At 41.8% G+C, this 16,414-nt stretch overlaps 1 protein-coding gene across 3 annotated transcripts in view; it reads left to right on the top strand.

Moving 5' to 3' along the window:
• Rapgef5 (Rap guanine nucleotide exchange factor 5) overlaps positions 1 to 16,414 on the top strand; it is a 257,063-nt gene that overhangs the window by 163,824 nt on the left and 76,825 nt on the right. The gene's annotated exons all lie outside the window — the stretch shown is intronic.

Below are 16,414 nucleotides of genomic sequence, written 5' to 3'. Positions count from 1 at the left end.
TCAAGGTTTATCTGAGAATATTTGGTTTTTTACCCAAGCCTTATCTACATAGCACATGATAATTAAAAGTACCAGACTTGTGGAACTAACCTTATTGGATGTTTAACAGCCATACTTTGAGGCCTATAGTAATGTGGTCAGAGGGACTTAAAGGACAGTTTTTGCCCCTTGTTCTCCAAGGTCGACTAAGTTCCAGGGGACTATGGACCATCTCTCAAAATGTCTTGTAACTGTGGTGAGTCATCTGTCCTCTTGTTCAGGGAGGACATGGAGACCCCATGAGATGGACTTGAACCAGTGTCCAGTCTACAAAGAGGAGGGTCAACTCAGAGGAAACATCTCTTTCGTGCTTCCAAGTGAAGCCAGACATGGTCGAGCAGGACCTTTGACTTATCTTCACGTAGACGGAACTGGTAGAAGAAAGGAGCCAGGGGCTCCTCTCAAGCCAATATGACCCCTGAGAAACAGATCCTCAAATGACCTTAAGTGTAAAAATGAATTGATTTATTTAGACCAACTGTATGGTCTTAAACACCCAAAAGGAAAGTGTAACCAAAGAGTAAAGTCATCAGTGTATTTCTTTAAGAGTTCAAGGGATTACACTTCCCAGACATTAGGCTTAAGTCTATATAAAAAGTTATTTAGACAATTATTTCTCATTGATGATTTTGTTCCTAACTGGAAAGTGCCGTTTGAACGTAAGATTTCAAATCTTGGTCTCCAATACTGTAGTGCCCACCTGTAGCTAAGGGAGACAACCAGCCCAAGATAAACACCCCAAAAGGGAACAAAAAAAAAAAAAAAAAAATGAGGAGGAAACCAATAGATGGATGCTTTTGGAAACCCTCATCAAGAAATAATGAACTTTGATTTGGACATTTGAAATTCACTCCATTCTGACTTTTCCTGGTTCCCTGCCTAGAACTTGTAATGCTAACTACTCTTGCCTTTACTTCTCCTTCACATCTCCTATTCAGGATTCAAAGACTTTTCCTCCTCGAGATAAGAGTTATGCAATTTGGGAGTCTTTTGGATAGACCCACTGAAAGGGTACTCCAGTTTCCTCAGACTGCATCCCTGTTCAGCATAGAAGAAGCCAGAGTGGTCTGTGTCCCTATTCCCCATTCACAATTTTGGTAACTTCTTCAGAGGATGGCGTGATAAGAATAGGAGTTAGGAACTGGCTAGGCAGTTAAGGTAAAAAGACCCCAAAGAAAAGTAGCCAGTTTTTTTGGCTAAAACTCACAATGTCCTTGGGCCCCTTAGCAACATACTCCTTTCCAAAGGTCAAAAATGTTGAAAATATTTTGGAGCTTTTATCCAATCCTTAAAAGATTTCAGGGTTACCTCTTCAGAGGGGGGACTGTTAGAGTAGCCCAAAGCCCCATAAAAAATGAAAAAAGAGTACATGAATTTATCAGAAAAAAGTGATGGGGAGATATGGGAGGAGTTGGAGGGGAGGGAATGGTCATGGATTTGATTAAAAGAAGTTATATGTATATATGAAATTCTCCTTAAATTATTTATTTAAAAAAAATTTTTAAATTTTAAAAAAAAGAAAAAAAGGAGATTCAACCTGCACCTGGTAAACAGAGACGTCAGGGAAAACCATCACCCATAGTCTATATAACTGTGGACAAGGCTGGGCAAGAATTGATCTTTGGCAAAGAGTAGGCACAACTTTCACATATTAATGGGTCGCTGTTTATGGAGAAAAACTTCATCTGGACAGATTTATATGTAAAGATTTTGACCTTTGATACTTCTAGTGCATGTTAATATTCAGAGAAAAATGAACTTTTTCATATCTGCATTATTACATAAATACTTCTTTTTACTTTTGGCCCATCCTTTTCTTCCATCTATGCCTAACTCCAACTCAGAAAAAGAGCCAAAAAGTATTTCTCATGTATACAAATTTAATTTATTTATGCCTATTTGAGCTTTCTCTCTTAAAAACACCCCCTGATTTTTTGATTTGCTTGCTTCCTTGCTTTCCAGTTCATTCGAGCAATATGTCATTGCATTTTAAATTCTCTTAACCAATCTTAATAGCAACTTGGTGTGGCTGTACAGTGTGTATCAGGTGGTACATTATTTTACTTTTCTTCCAGTCTTGTTTCCAACTGTGAAATGAAGTTTCTGAGATGGTTACTGCAGAGACTAAAGGCAAGCCTCTTAAAACACCCAGGAATGTACAAAACATGAAAAAAAATTACTATTTACTTAAGATGCCTCCTATTTCCTCATACCCATTCCATGTAATGTAACAGTTGCTATGGTGACTAGAAATTTTTCATTCCATAACTTGCATAAATACTGAGGCTGCCCTTTCCCTGCAGCTTTTGGCCTCTCAAGCTGACGGGCATGTGCATGCACGTGCTCCCACAAGCACATCCTTGTCTACACACTGCATGCAAACAGTTACACACATGAAAGAGATTTGGAAACAGTAATGGAGTTCCTGACCTTGACACCTTTCCAGTGTTAAAGTGCTTCACTTTATACTTTCTTTCCTTTCCTGTTTGAAGAATGCTTCTGCTGAGTCTGGCCAGAGGGAACTAGCTTTCTCAAAGAATTTCAGTTTCTGAATTAGGTCTTTACTTAATTAGGAAGCATAATCAAGGGCTTCCAGGTTCCAAACTCTTTTTAGGAGGAATTTGAATGGAGAAGCCAAAGCCTTTGGAACCCAAAGGCACTGGCCATTTAGTGCTGCTCTGAAAGTGAAGGCTGTCCTCTTGTTATTCAGATTATAGAATTCTATAAAACTGCTGCTATGAATTCTTCCGAATCCCAGGTGACAATTACACCTACAACCAGAGTGTAGAAATTCTGTCCTAATCATAATATAGTGTAGATTTTTTTCTCATCTTTAGGCTGCTAAAAGTGTCAATATTGGTATTTTGAATACTTATGTTTGTATTACACACAAACATACACACACAGAAAATCACTTGAGAATTCTTGAAAGATAGTTATTCTTTATAACAGGTATAACATGTAACCTGTCTTCTTTTTAAATTTTCCATGAAAACAAGATACCAGATTTATTTGCCTTCTTAAAAAATCTTGGGTAGAACATGTATTTTGAGTGTGAACCACGAGAGAGGTAGAAATAAGGGCTGTTTTCAGGATAAAACCGTCTCACTTTTTCAAACCCCAGCCTGAAGGAATCGGGAGTTAGTGTGGGGCTCTGAGTTGAATGAGTTCATGGCCCTCCAAGTATTGACAGGCATGAAATTTTCTCAGTGATATGGATCTAGGTTGGATGGGAGGTTTTCTTCTTTCTTCTAAATTGTCTTCAAATAGGTCTGTATCACATTGTGCTTGCATGTGGTGGGGGCAGGGTGTATGCAACTGTATTCAAACATACACAAAATGCAGTATCATCAGTTCAATGTGGTCTTTGGAGGGATGTCAAGGTTGCTGAAGAGCCCTGATCCTCTGCACATAGAGATCCATGATGACTTCAGGCCTGTTTGCTGCTGCTTGGCTCTGTTGTCCATACTTCTGGTCATAGGGACACTGAAGGGTCCCCTGCAGATTACTAGCCCCTCCAGCCCTGCCTCACCTCAAGACAGAGAGATCATAGGCATTAGCAAACTCCTGAAATTCTGTTTTTAAAAATGTAATAGTCAGAGACACTTGTTCATCCCCCTTGTTTGTTGAGGTTTAGTTTTTAGAGGTTAGTGCTTCTTAGCAGTTGGAAGTGAGGGGTACAGTGATTACCCTCCCATGAGTGGCCAGCTCATCACCCTCTGTCCTCCTCTAACAGAGGGTATCAGGCCTGCTTTCCTCTTGGCTTAGTGAGTTCTAGAATTAACTTCTAGGGTACATTCTACCTGTCAGTGGGTCATGTAGTACCATAGGGAGCAGCTTTTACTATAGCATAAACATGATCATGATATGCTGTTTGTTGTGTTTCTTTAAATTTTGATGATATTTGTATACACAAATACATGAATTAAATTTTAACAAGGTCAGGGTACAGCTTAGTAACATTGGTGTTGGTCTGCTGGGATGACATTGTTGCTATGTAGTTTCTGTGGTTTTCTGCCCTTTTATAATTTATTTTTGGTTTTTCTTTTTTGAGGGCTTTCTCTACAAGCACCTAGTTGGATTTTAAGGTAGATACATAGTATCCCACTTTACTGTCAAGAAAACTAATGTTCAAAAAGACCTAACTACTTGAGCAGGACCAGCCAGCTAGTAAGTGACAAGTCTAGGATCTGAAACCAGGCTGGTCTGTCTTTGCTTTTGTGGATATCAGTTTAATTTGATTCAGGCCATAAGTTCTTGGAAGAAATGCCATCGTGTGATCTTAATTTTTATGTGATTAATAATTATTACCCATGAAATAGGGAGAAATGGAGCATACCCCTGGCATGAAGTTTAGTGAGAAGAATCTTAGTACGGCATGTGGATTAATAAACATGTTAGGTTTATCTAGTTCTGGTGATTGGAAGGGAGTAGGGGTGGGGCTATGATAGGTCGTTGCATATATTATCTTTTTTAGTGCCTTGAAATCCACTGAGGGGTGTAATATGCCTATATTTCAGATGAAGCCTTTGAGTCTGAGGAGAATATCTTTCCCCCAACAGCACAACTTAATGATTGTTGCCAGGATTTGGCTACATATAAGGCAAGCCCTATAAACCCTCTCTTCTCCACACAGGTTAACACCTTGCCTGCACCTATGAACCTGCCTTTTCTCTGAGAGCCTGCCTCTCATCCTGAGTTATAGGTGGCTCAAAGGGTCCTAGAGTCAGAATCAGACTTAGTTTCTGCTCTGGGAAAGCTGTGCTCATGACTCACATTGTGCTTAGATCTGACTTGGCAGCCTTGGTTCCTAGCTACAGGTGGTCTAGATCTTGACCTTTAGTTTTGTGGGCTTCTAGCTTAGGCTTTTCTTACTTACCTACCCCACTCTTCCAGCTTAGTTCTCCTGTGACTAACCTTGTGTTCCTGACTATGGCTAACCTCTCTGTCCTTTATCTCAGGCCAGATGGATTCATAGTACCATCAGCTCAGCACTGTTCTGGGTGATAGATGACACAGAAACTAAATAGACCACATCCCTCTTCCCACACAGCTAATGTTGACATGGAACTGGTACTGTCGTCTTTCCTCCCTTTTCCGCCCTCCATACTGATTCCTAAATCTGGCCATCAACCAAGAACTTCTATATTGGTACAAGAGGAACTTCTGGGAAACACTTAATAACATTTAAGCATCTATGATAAAAACAGTAGCACCTATATGATTGAGTCACTCTCATACATCACATGGGAGTATAGACTGAAGCAAGCTGTAGGAGCTGAACTGTGGTAATTGATGTGAGTGTTAGTAAAGAGTAAAGACAAGCATGTAGGCATTAGAGTAAGCGGGGAAACACTCATATACCTACTCCAAAACTTTCAGACCTTCAAAATGTTTTCCTGACAGCAGGAAGATGGACACCATGACCCACAGAATGTCCTCTAAATTAGTAAACTGACAGTATCTCTAGAGACCATGGTGTGTGCAGCGTTCTTGTTGATTGGTTTCCACTTGCATCTTCTCTTCCATCCCACCTCTGCTGTGCGATAGCCAGTGAGTTCTGACCCTGATGGAGCCCATCACCTGATTTTCTTGCTCTGAATGGAACCAGGTAGTAGGGGGCATCATCAGATCAGGGACAGGAAGAGACAGAACTCGGGCTGCTACCCACTCTGTACAGCCTCCTCCTGCAGTTCTGGCTCTACCTGCAACTCCTCCTGGCTGACTCCTTCATGAGCTCTCATTCTGGCTCCTGCCAGATCTAGCACTCACTCACCTCCACTCAGTCCTTCCAGATGGTACAGTTAACTCTCCTTCTTTGCTATTCTATTTGCTATAATATTCACATTATTTTTGCTTAGTTTTCTCAAACCTGCTCACACTTTTGTAAGTAGCCCCTTTATTAAATCTCACCCCCTCCCCCATCCCTACTGGTTGTGCCTCCTCTTGGACCGGTATCCAAGATGGTCCATCAAGCTAATAGAGCTTATTGAAATAGTCTTGTCTGATGAAAGACATCAACCTTGTATTTCCGGATGTTACAGTCTATCCTCATCTCTTCTGTCCTCTGCTACTGTCTAACCTGCTAGCTTAGTAGTTTTACAAACTGAACTTGGCTATAACATCAAATCGTTAGGCTTGCTTTAGTTTGTGATTCTTAAACAATTTATTTTATATTATTGGGCAATATTATTTTATATTATTATAGGCAATAAGGTTTGCAGTTCTTCCAAAGCAGCTACAAACTTGTTATCCAGTTATATTTATTGGTTTTCTGTTTGGCCAAATTCCATAATGTGTTTGTGTTTGCTTTTACACCTATGAAAGTCACACTTTTCTTAGGTTTGATGAATTGGGGAATAATAAATTCTATTAGTCCCATTAGACTTTAATTAGAGATTAATATTAATGTGTGACATAAAAAATAAAGAACTAATTATCATTATTTAATTACTCTTCTTCTGCTAGAGTAAACTATACAAAGATGGATTTGTTGGACCAGTGCCTTTGCTTTCTGGTAATCTTAATAGCTCACCTTGACACATGTCTGCTGCCTACTTAATCTTTTGCTTTTCCTTCTTTTATATTTTTCCCCCTCTTCCTCCCTCCGTCCCTCCCTCCCTCCCTCCCTCCCTCCTCCCCTCTCTTTTTTTGTGGTAATGGGAATGAACCCAGGGTCTCATACACTAGGCAAGCTCTGTACCACTCCTAGCCCCTTAGTCGTTGTCTTAATCAGCGCTGTATCCAGCAGTATTCTTGTCCCCACTCCCTTTAAAAAAATTTTTTTTTCCATAAGGGGAAAAAAAAAAAAAGAATCATGAGACAATGTCAGCAAATTCTGTGAAGTTCAGTCTTAGATGAAACTCTGGTCAAAGGAGGGCTCTGTCTTGGTTTATTTTCAGATATGTATTGTAATTCTGTGGTACTCACATTTATAATACTAATGGATAAGGACCCTGGTGGTTTGACTTGTTAAGCTGTGTGTGGGTTTCTAGTACTAAATGGGAAAAGACGCCTCACTGGTAAGTCATGTAGCTTCTTCCTAGTTGAAACAGAGACATCTCAGGCTTCTGGGAGAAAGTGCAGTTAACATAGAGGAATTTTGTAGAACTTTAACATTGGAAAGGATGCCAAGCCCAGCCTTTATTCTCAACCCAGAATTGTTTTCCCACATTCTGTAGTCTTGCTGACAGGCTCTGTCCCAGCTTGAGAAATGTCTCATTGCACCTCTGTTTGCCTGCCTGAAACTAAGCTGCAGTTAGCTGCCTTTGTCTTGCCACCCCCAGGTGGAAAATTACCTACAGCACATCTTTAATAACCCAAGACTCCCTGTCTCACAAGACTCAGAAGCTCAGAGTGGAAATAGTGCACTGTCATTCGTTTTTCCTGATCTCATCTGTCTTAGACATTCTGGCAACCTGAACCAACTCCCAGGGCATGTTTCTCAGACCCACTGGTGGCCCACAGGCTGGTGGCTCATGTATGTCCTGGGAGCCAGTCAGCACAGTGGTGTCCACAGGCTCATGCTTGCACTGCTGTTTCTGTTATTTGTTTTTCATGGTGCTGAGAATTGAACCCAGAGCCTTGAAACATGCTAGACAAGCACTATACCTCTTAGCCATGGCCCTAACCTTCCTGTACTCTTTCGTTTTTGAGGCAACATTTATAAAATATACAATTGATCTTTTTAAGCTGTACAATTCAATGTCTGCCCAGGTTTTGAGCATATTAAACCAAGGCAGTTTTTTTTTTTTTTTTTTTAATTGGGATCCCCACATCTGTCAGACATGACTTTCATAGTTCTGCGCCCCTAGGTTGAATAGGTATAGGTGCTCCAGACCCACAGACTTTGTCAGTCCTGTCTTTGCCATGTGTGACCCTTTTCAGCCTTAGCCCCTGCCTTCATTCCTATCAACATTCATTTTCCCTTGCTAGGGCTTGAGCTCTGCCTGATATAAGCTGTTTGAGTTGTGCCCCAGCACAGCACTCAGCACTTGTCAACACCCTTCTCTTGAAATGTAATCCCTGGGGAGGTTTTCCCAAACCAGACAGGCCAGTCAAATGTAAATACTGATTATCATGGCAGTTTTGAGCCTTACCCTGGCCTCAACTCACCTGTTGCCTGACCCACCAAGCAGATTGACCTGCTTTGACTGTCAGCCCCAGGATAAATCAAGTCCCCCTTGATAACTGAAGAATAGAGCACTGATCATCTTAGGGACATCTGTGGTTCTGGTCAAGGGTTCTAGAGCAGATGGAGCCTGTCTGGGTTTAATCTCAGCTTCATCGTCTTCCTAGCTTAGTCAAGTGACCTTTTCTCACTGTGCTTCAGTCTTTTCATACCATTCGCCTCATAGGGCCACTCTTAATGATTATGAGATGGTGAGCATTCAGCCTTTAGCTTTGCCTGCTATACGCCAAGTCCTAGATAAATGTTAGTTGTAGTAGGCTATTATGTGCTGCTTCCTCCCTGTTGTCCCATTCCTCGGGGGTCTATTGCCTGCATACAGCAACACTGTTCATTCGTTCTGGAGCTATGCTTACCTCTACTGCTGTGAATATGATTGCATTAGCTATTTGTGGTCCAGTAACCAATAACTGCATGATGTTGCAGATGTGAAAAAAAAAATCATAAATTACCTTACACAGTGGTTGAGTCCCAGGGGTTTTCATACAAACTTCTCAAACCAAGACCCCAAATGACAGCAGGTTATTCTGAGCTGACAAGTAACTCCTGACCTGTCTTTGTCATGGTCCAGTTTCACAAGCCTACCAACTCTTCTCAGTAAGTATAACCAGGCTTATTGGAGTGCTTGATTTAAGTTGGTGGCCAAGGTGCAGAGCAGAGTGGCCAGTGTCCTCCATTAGCAGAGTAGCTTGGTGTTCCCTCCTGTGGGGAGAACTTCTTAGCAAAGTGTCTCCTGTCTTAGGCCCCATCAGAATTCACTGCTTCTTTGAGATTTAAGGTGTTCTTTGAACCTACACTTTAAAATCCACATTTATCCATTCATTCTTTTGTACATTATTTCGCAAATGCCCATTGAGTGAGTATGGTGTGGCAAGACTCAGTTTAGTGTTCAGGATGCCAACTGGAAGAAGATAAAGTGTCTGCTGCAAGTTTGTTTATAGTTTGTCAGAGATAGGAAAACATAAGAATGTCAAGTAAGAAAAGTACATGTGGTTCCACAGTGTCATATAGGACCACCAAATCAGACTGGAGGTTAAGTCAGCAGGCTTCCTGGAAGAAGTGACTCTTGCTGTGAACTTTGTGGCACAGGTAAGATCTGGGACAGGATTGTATGATAAAAGGAGGCACAGCAGGCTGTTGACTATAAATGACTTGCCTATAAGTTAGTGCCATATTTCTTGCATTCAGAAACTTGAAGGGAAACAGCACTAGAACATGTGCTCCTCCGATGAATTCCTGATTGTGTGGTCATCAAATTAGGTAACTCAGTATTTTTCATTTGAAAAGTTCTCTGATGCTGCCCTATATCAGGTGTGATTTTTGAAGCAATGGGTCACATAGGGAGAAATCTGCTTAAAGGGAGAATGGAGCAGAAGAAGGATTCGAGATAGAAAAGTTACATCTTGCTTACTTCATAATGTAGCCTGCTTTTTGTTTTGTTTTGGTTGTTTAGGTGTCATAGACTAATGGACAATGCCACTTAGTCAGTGCCTCCCTAGTGTTGTGGTGTCTCTTAAACATAATTCCACAAGAGCTCAGTTTGCTAGAGCCCCAGCACATGGAAGTGGACAGTTCAAACACTCCAGTTCAAAACATGGCTCTGTCAGGTGCTTAATTCAGGAAGACAAGGTCTGCGTGGAGAAGGCAAGGGAAGCCTCACAGTCACGGTGACCTTGAGTCATCAGAGGGAGCTAGGATCCTGCCTTTCCCTCCCTCTTGCTTGCTCATGAATTTGCATGCTCAGTACATCTTTATCAAGGGAATATCAGGTACTTGGCCCTGACCCATGGAGAAAATACAGAAAGCAGATGATTAGAATTACCTAGTCAGATGATGGGTGTAGGGATGGGATTCTTTGGACATCTCATCTGAATGGAGGGAACTGATGTCAGAAGTTTTATTCAACCTCCTTAGCTGAGGTAATCCATCTGAGTTCCTGCATACAGGATGTTTTGTACCTTTGTCCAGTACACTGTCAGAGAGTTCTCTGAGTTCCTAAAGCCTATCCTTGAGCCCCCAGATAAAGGACCTTATAAAAGTATATACTCATGGATCACCAGGGATGCACTGCCCCTGGACAAGGCCAGGGGCTGTTTTTCAGGAGCACCTAGGAGAGGAATCATGGATAACCGAAAATCAAATGAAGTAGCTGTGATGCTTTCAGCAGACTGAGACACTTTCATGATAACTTTTTTGTGGTCATGCTGAGATATATGAGAACATAAATACAGCCAGAGACTCAGGACAGTAAAGTTAAGGCCTACTAACCGTGAGCACCAGTTCTCCTTACCGTTTAGAAAAATCAGTTTTCTGCCAGGCACACCTTTAGTCCCAGCACTTGGGAGACAGAGGCAGGCAGATCTCTGTGAGTTCAAGGCCAGCCTGGTCTACATAGTGAGTTCCAGGACAGCTGAGGCTACAGGGAGACCCTGTCTCAAAAGACCCCTCTGCCCCCCCCCAAAAAAATCAGTTTTCTTGCAACTCTGTGTTTCATTCTAAAAACAAATCAATCTGATGTAGATAAACAAAAGCTAAGCATGACTGTGGAAATTACATAAGTGGAAGGTCATGACTCTGTAGTACATTCAGAATTCAAAGACACTATGGCAATGCAGCTGAACTGGGAAAATAAAACATTGTTCACCCAGACAATGGGTGAGGAACAAGGAATCAGGGAACGTGGAAGCCCTCACCTGCTTTCATAGTCCCGATGGCTGTGTGCAGGAGGTTTGGAGTCTGGGCGGTGCACTTTCCCTTATCACACAGGCTCCCCTACTTTCATCCGAGGATACCTACTTCCCCCACCTTCCATTTATCTCAGTAATGTGCCCATAGGCACAGCTGTGAAGAATCTGCTTTGACCAGTTTTTGGAGCTCTTCATTCCTCCTATGATCCTTAAAGTAGAAACAAGTACTGGTTGCTACAGATCTGGGGGCTAAAATGTGTATTGGGGAACAGGGGGTTTCCAAGAAGGTGTACACACTGTCCTCAGCACCACAGGCAGGGGTAGAAAAGAGCATGGTACCTCCTGGAACTCCACCCATTCATTCCATCATCCCACCAACCAAAACTCACCCTCTCTTGGGGTCCATGCCACTGGCTCAGGTCTTCTACCCTTTACTTAAGGATGCCTTCCAACTCTCCTAAGCAGCTTCATTGGCTTTGCCTTACCTCCTTGAATTCCATTCCCAGCCATCACTGACAGGAATGTATGACACTTACCACCCTGACAAGGAATGCTTTTTCTCTTTAACTTCGTAACTGTTTCTATCATCACTCCATACCAATAGCAGGGCAGCATCCAGACCTTATTACCCTGTCAGTGCCTTCTAACAAGAGACCACTAAAAACACACCTACAGGAGTTGGGCTTATTGCTGTTGCAGTGGGGGTGTTGAGGTTCATGCTTTTGATACCTCTTGGGGAAAGGGAGTTAGAAAAAGGTGCTGGTAAGGCTTGAGTTGGTTTTAGGTAACCCTAGGAAGGTCTTGAGGAAGTGAGACTTTGCTCTGGATTATTGTCCAGAAATAAGGGTAATTCTGTGACCAAGTCTTATCTTCTCTACAGACAGGGCAGCCTAGGGCAAAGCTCCAGTTGTTGCTAAAGAAAAAGCAGCAGACATGCATAAGGTTTGGACTTTGTGGGATCCTCTGTATTGGACAACATTCATTCATTCTTCAGATCTGATCAATAAGTGACTGTTTTTGTTTTAATCCATCATGATCATATGGAGATCTTGTCTGATGTTGATTCCCTGCAAAATCATTTAAACAGAACACCAAGACCTAGCCGTAAGTGCCAGCTCAGCTCCCAAGTGTCAGGGCCTGAAAATATATGGGGGCAGAGAACAGTGGGGTTTTTTTTCCCTATTCTTTCACTCAGTTATCAACATGTAATACTTCTGTGACCAAAAGTGTGGTGTGTTGAGGGGTCCTCTACTCACAAGAAAATGGTCAGTACCACAGAGGTCCCAGCTTCATTACCCATAATTCAACTGGATTCCAGCACTGTCTACTAGGGAGTAGCATCAGATCCCACAGGATGAGGGCTGAGTCCCTTAAGACGTCCCCAAATTTTGATGCCAAGCAAAAGTTTCAGGTTGTTTTACCTAGGTTTCTGGTCTATAAACTAGGGTTTCTACAACATCCTCCTTGGGTTGCATTAAGTTCCTAGAGTGGCTACAGAACTGAGGAAAACATGTTTACCAGTTTCTTGCAAAGAATATTTTAAGGGGCACAAATGAACAGCCAAAGAGATAATGCAAACAAGGTCTAGAAGGGTTCCAGGTACAGGTGCTTTCTTCCTGTACAGCTAGGATGTGCCACCTTCCTGATTAGTAGATGAACACTTACCTTCCCAGAAGCCCCTTGAACTCAGTTCTTTGGAGATTTTTATGGAGACTTCTTTATGTAGGCATGATTGATTAAGTCATTGGCCATTAGTGACCAACAAGACATTCAGAGGTGGAGACCCAAGCTATGAGTTCCTAACCCTCTGAGAAGGTGGTTGGTTTCCCTAGCAACCAGGCCTCCTATGGTGTGGTTATTCAGGGATTTTGTCACATAATAATGTCACCTCAGTAACATAAACACAGGTGGGTGTGATGAAAGACAGCTTGTTATAAGTAACAGAAGACTGCCTTTCTCTATAGTTCTGGACCTGTTCAAGCTGCTTTAGGAATGAAGATATGAAGATTAAATACCTAAACTAAAGAGATTAAATACCTAAACTAAAGATATACTTAGTGCACTGGTCACATGGGAAACTATAAGGGTTATAGATATTACTGTAAGTCAGGAACACAGGACCCAACCCAAAATACATGTCATTCAAGGTACACTGTTCTTCCCCTAGTCCTCACCACTCAGAACTGCTCTACATTGGGACTTTGCCTCCTTGACCAAAGCCTGTGCCTTTGGCCCATGTAGCAGATGGTCTGCATCCCCCTTGGTTTTTACAGTTCATTTGCTCCTTCCATAGCCCAGCAGACTCCCTGTGATGAAGAGCTTTTTCCCCCTGTGCTGATGGACCCTGGATTCTCCTCCCAGCCTGGAGTCCCTTATCCTGGATGATGGGCTTCATCATTCATTATTTTCCTCAAAGTCTTCTGAGTACTTCCAGCAGAAAGACATACTAGCATAAATGTGTGTCTAGCTTCAGCAGTCCACTCTGCTGCTAGACAAGTCTTTTTTTCATGATTGGTTTACCCCCTGCTGGACCCATGAGACCACTTTTCCAATATCTTCTTTAGTGCCACTTTCACCCCAAACCCTCCTCCAGAAGCTGCCTCTATAACCCTTCCAGTAAGGTAGATGGCATGGCATATGATCGTGTCTCCTGTCTCACATCCTAGGTCAGTTGATCCTAGCTGAAAGGAGGAGATCTCTTCAGTAGCCTCACCTCCACTTGGGTTGCTTGTTCTTCCTTACCTTCCCCCAGCTAGGCACACAGCCTCTTCAAGCTGCCAGACCTACATAATGAAATTCTCAGGTTGGCACCTCCCTCCCATCTTCTTCCTTCGCTAGCACCTTAACACTTGTCTTCCTACTCTTTTCTTTTTTCTCTTCCTCCCTCTTTTTTTAGTACTTTGGATTGAATCCAGAGCCTCATACATACTAATATATTCCAGGCAAGTACTGTACTACTGAGCTACATCCTTAGCTCTTTTCAAGTTTTATTTTGATTCAGAGTTTCTATAAGTCCCCCAGGTCGGCTTGAATGAAGGATTCTCCTTCCTCAACTTCCAGAGTACCGGAGCTCAGTTTCTTCCCTCTTGCCCCACAGTGAACCCAGCATATATTTTCTTAACCTTGCCATCTTAAACTTCAGGCCTGAGCAAGCTATCTCCTTGGACCTCCTGGTACCATGCCCTCCTGTTTCTCCCTCCAATTCTTGGTGCTGTTCTTCATCTTCTCCATGAGTAGTTTCCCCAGGACTCTATTACTTTCCCTCTTTACCTCTTCCTTACTCTACTTTTAATTTAAATTCCTGGATTCATGTTTCTCTCTCTTTTCTGTTCCCCCGTAAAGGCAGTTTTGCCCACTGTCAACTTTAATAATTCACAAATTTGTCTGTATCCTTGACCTTTGTGTAGAGACCTGCACTTTACTTCTTGCTTGCTAAGTGTCTACAGTGCTAAAACATCAACTGATCTGTCTTACAATTACCATTCCTCTGAGAGCCTTTTCCTGTTCACTCTTTCAGGCCACATAGTTACCTGTGACTACCAAATTCTGTGGGTTCCACTTGCCTTGTCCCTTGCACTTAGCAACACCTTAGGGAGTGCACTAAGCTGTACCAGCTTTTCATGATGCTAGTTAACTGAGTGCTGAGCAGGACACGTCTTACTCATCTTTACTTGCCACTTAGTGTCCAGCAGGGTGTCCTGACCAAATAATGTGAAGGCTCACATTATTTGTTACATAAATGACTGTAATTGTTTGAATGCTTTACTTCCATTTCATGGACTGTCATTGGACATATTGCCCATCATTAGTTCTCTTAATACTTTTTCTTAACCTAGTAAGTACTAAAATAAAATTTCATACCCAGACCTCAGCAATGGAACTTCTGTTCTTTATCAGGAAGAGAAACTGGTGACAAGTGCATAGGTTAGAATGCATTAATTTAACTTTCCATCTTCAGAGCTGGTAATATAGGATTTTTATGTTTTCACAGCAGTTTTCAGTAACATCTTCTGTCATTCATTGATTTTTTTTCTGCTTTTTCCCTTCTTTATTTTTAACAGATTTCAAAATGGAACCTATTACAATGATATAAGATGCTATTGATAGTACATCAATCTGATTCAGCTATTCCCCTGCTCAGTAAAGTATGACTGCTGTGCGCACAGCCATGTAATACATATCACTTACACAGACATTAGAGAAACCCTGCCCATCCATATGTATGTGTGCAGCCTGAGGAAGTTAATAATCCCATATATCACGTGCACATAGGATGTAAAATGTACTTTAGAATGACAGTGGCTCATATAAAATGAATATTGGCTTATGATTAGAAGAAACCAGGGGAAGATTTTTGTCTTTTCAAATCTGTTCTTTCAAATAATAAAATTATTTGTCTCTTTCTGCGTCTCATCTCAGCCTTTTTTTTGTTGTTGTTGTTCACATATGTCCCCTCTCCAGCCACTTTAGTCCGCTTCAACCACACAGATAACAAAAGAACTGCTTTGGAGAAATGAAAGATAGCAATTACACATTGGTATTCATGTTACAGGAGTCACACCAGCCTCCTTGGGGAGTTGAACAATGAATATCCAGCATTAATTGCCACAGAAACCGTGCGTCTGACCTTGCTGAAATGTAATACATCAGTTTTACATAGTAAAATTATTTGCCACTAAGATATTTTAAAAGGATGGTCATACAATTATATTGCTGTTCAAAATCACCAATATTGATTGCTTTTAAGAAAATCCAGGAGGACTTAAATTTTCTTAGAAATCAGGAGTTGAAATCAGTCTTACCACTGATTTGACTGGCAGTTATGGCAATATTAGTGTCTCTCTATTCTTATGAAAGGAGAATAAATACATTGATATTCCTCCTGGGTCTCTGGAAGCCATTAATAAAGCACATGGATATGGTGCTTTTTATTCATTCAGGGGCTTGGCCACCCTTCTCCTTTATGTCTGCACCTCATTATAGGGAGGATTTTGTTAGTAGCAGAAACATGCTGAAGCTCTAGCATAGGTTTTCTAAGAGTTGACATCATCTTAAAGTGAAATCCTACTTGCAGTCAACTTTTCCTGTCTCATCTTTTTCTCAAGTCATCAGCAACATAGAAGTTGGATTTTCTTATATATATATATTTCTAGCTGCTTACATAGAGCTGGGTGCTGTACCCTGGAGAGTTTCACAGCAACCCTCCTGGAAGTTTGTGTTCATGGCTCAGACTTGAGCCAGCACTGCTGTGACAGCAAGGAACATCCCTCCCCTAACTAAGCCAGGTCTGGGGTTGTGGAAGCTGTGTGTGCAGAAATGAATGATGGTTCAGCCTTCTCACCTTTTTAAAAGGGATTGAAATGAAGAAAGTTGGTCAGTGGCAGGTCGTGTCTGAATTTCAGCCTAATGAGAACTAGAGACCCATTGTCCTTGTACTCAACAAAGTACATGATGAATTTGAAAACCGGGGGGGGGGGGGGGGGAGGGGGGGGGGGGGGTG

Source organism: Nannospalax galili, unplaced genomic scaffold (genome assembly GCF_000622305.1).
Source record: "Nannospalax galili isolate Female #2095 unplaced genomic scaffold, S.galili_v1.0 scaffold158, whole genome shotgun sequence".
NCBI lineage: Eukaryota > Metazoa > Chordata > Mammalia > Rodentia > Spalacidae > Nannospalax > Nannospalax galili.
Note: the sequence above shows the minus strand (reverse complement) of the source record. Positions and strands in the feature narration are given on the sequence as shown.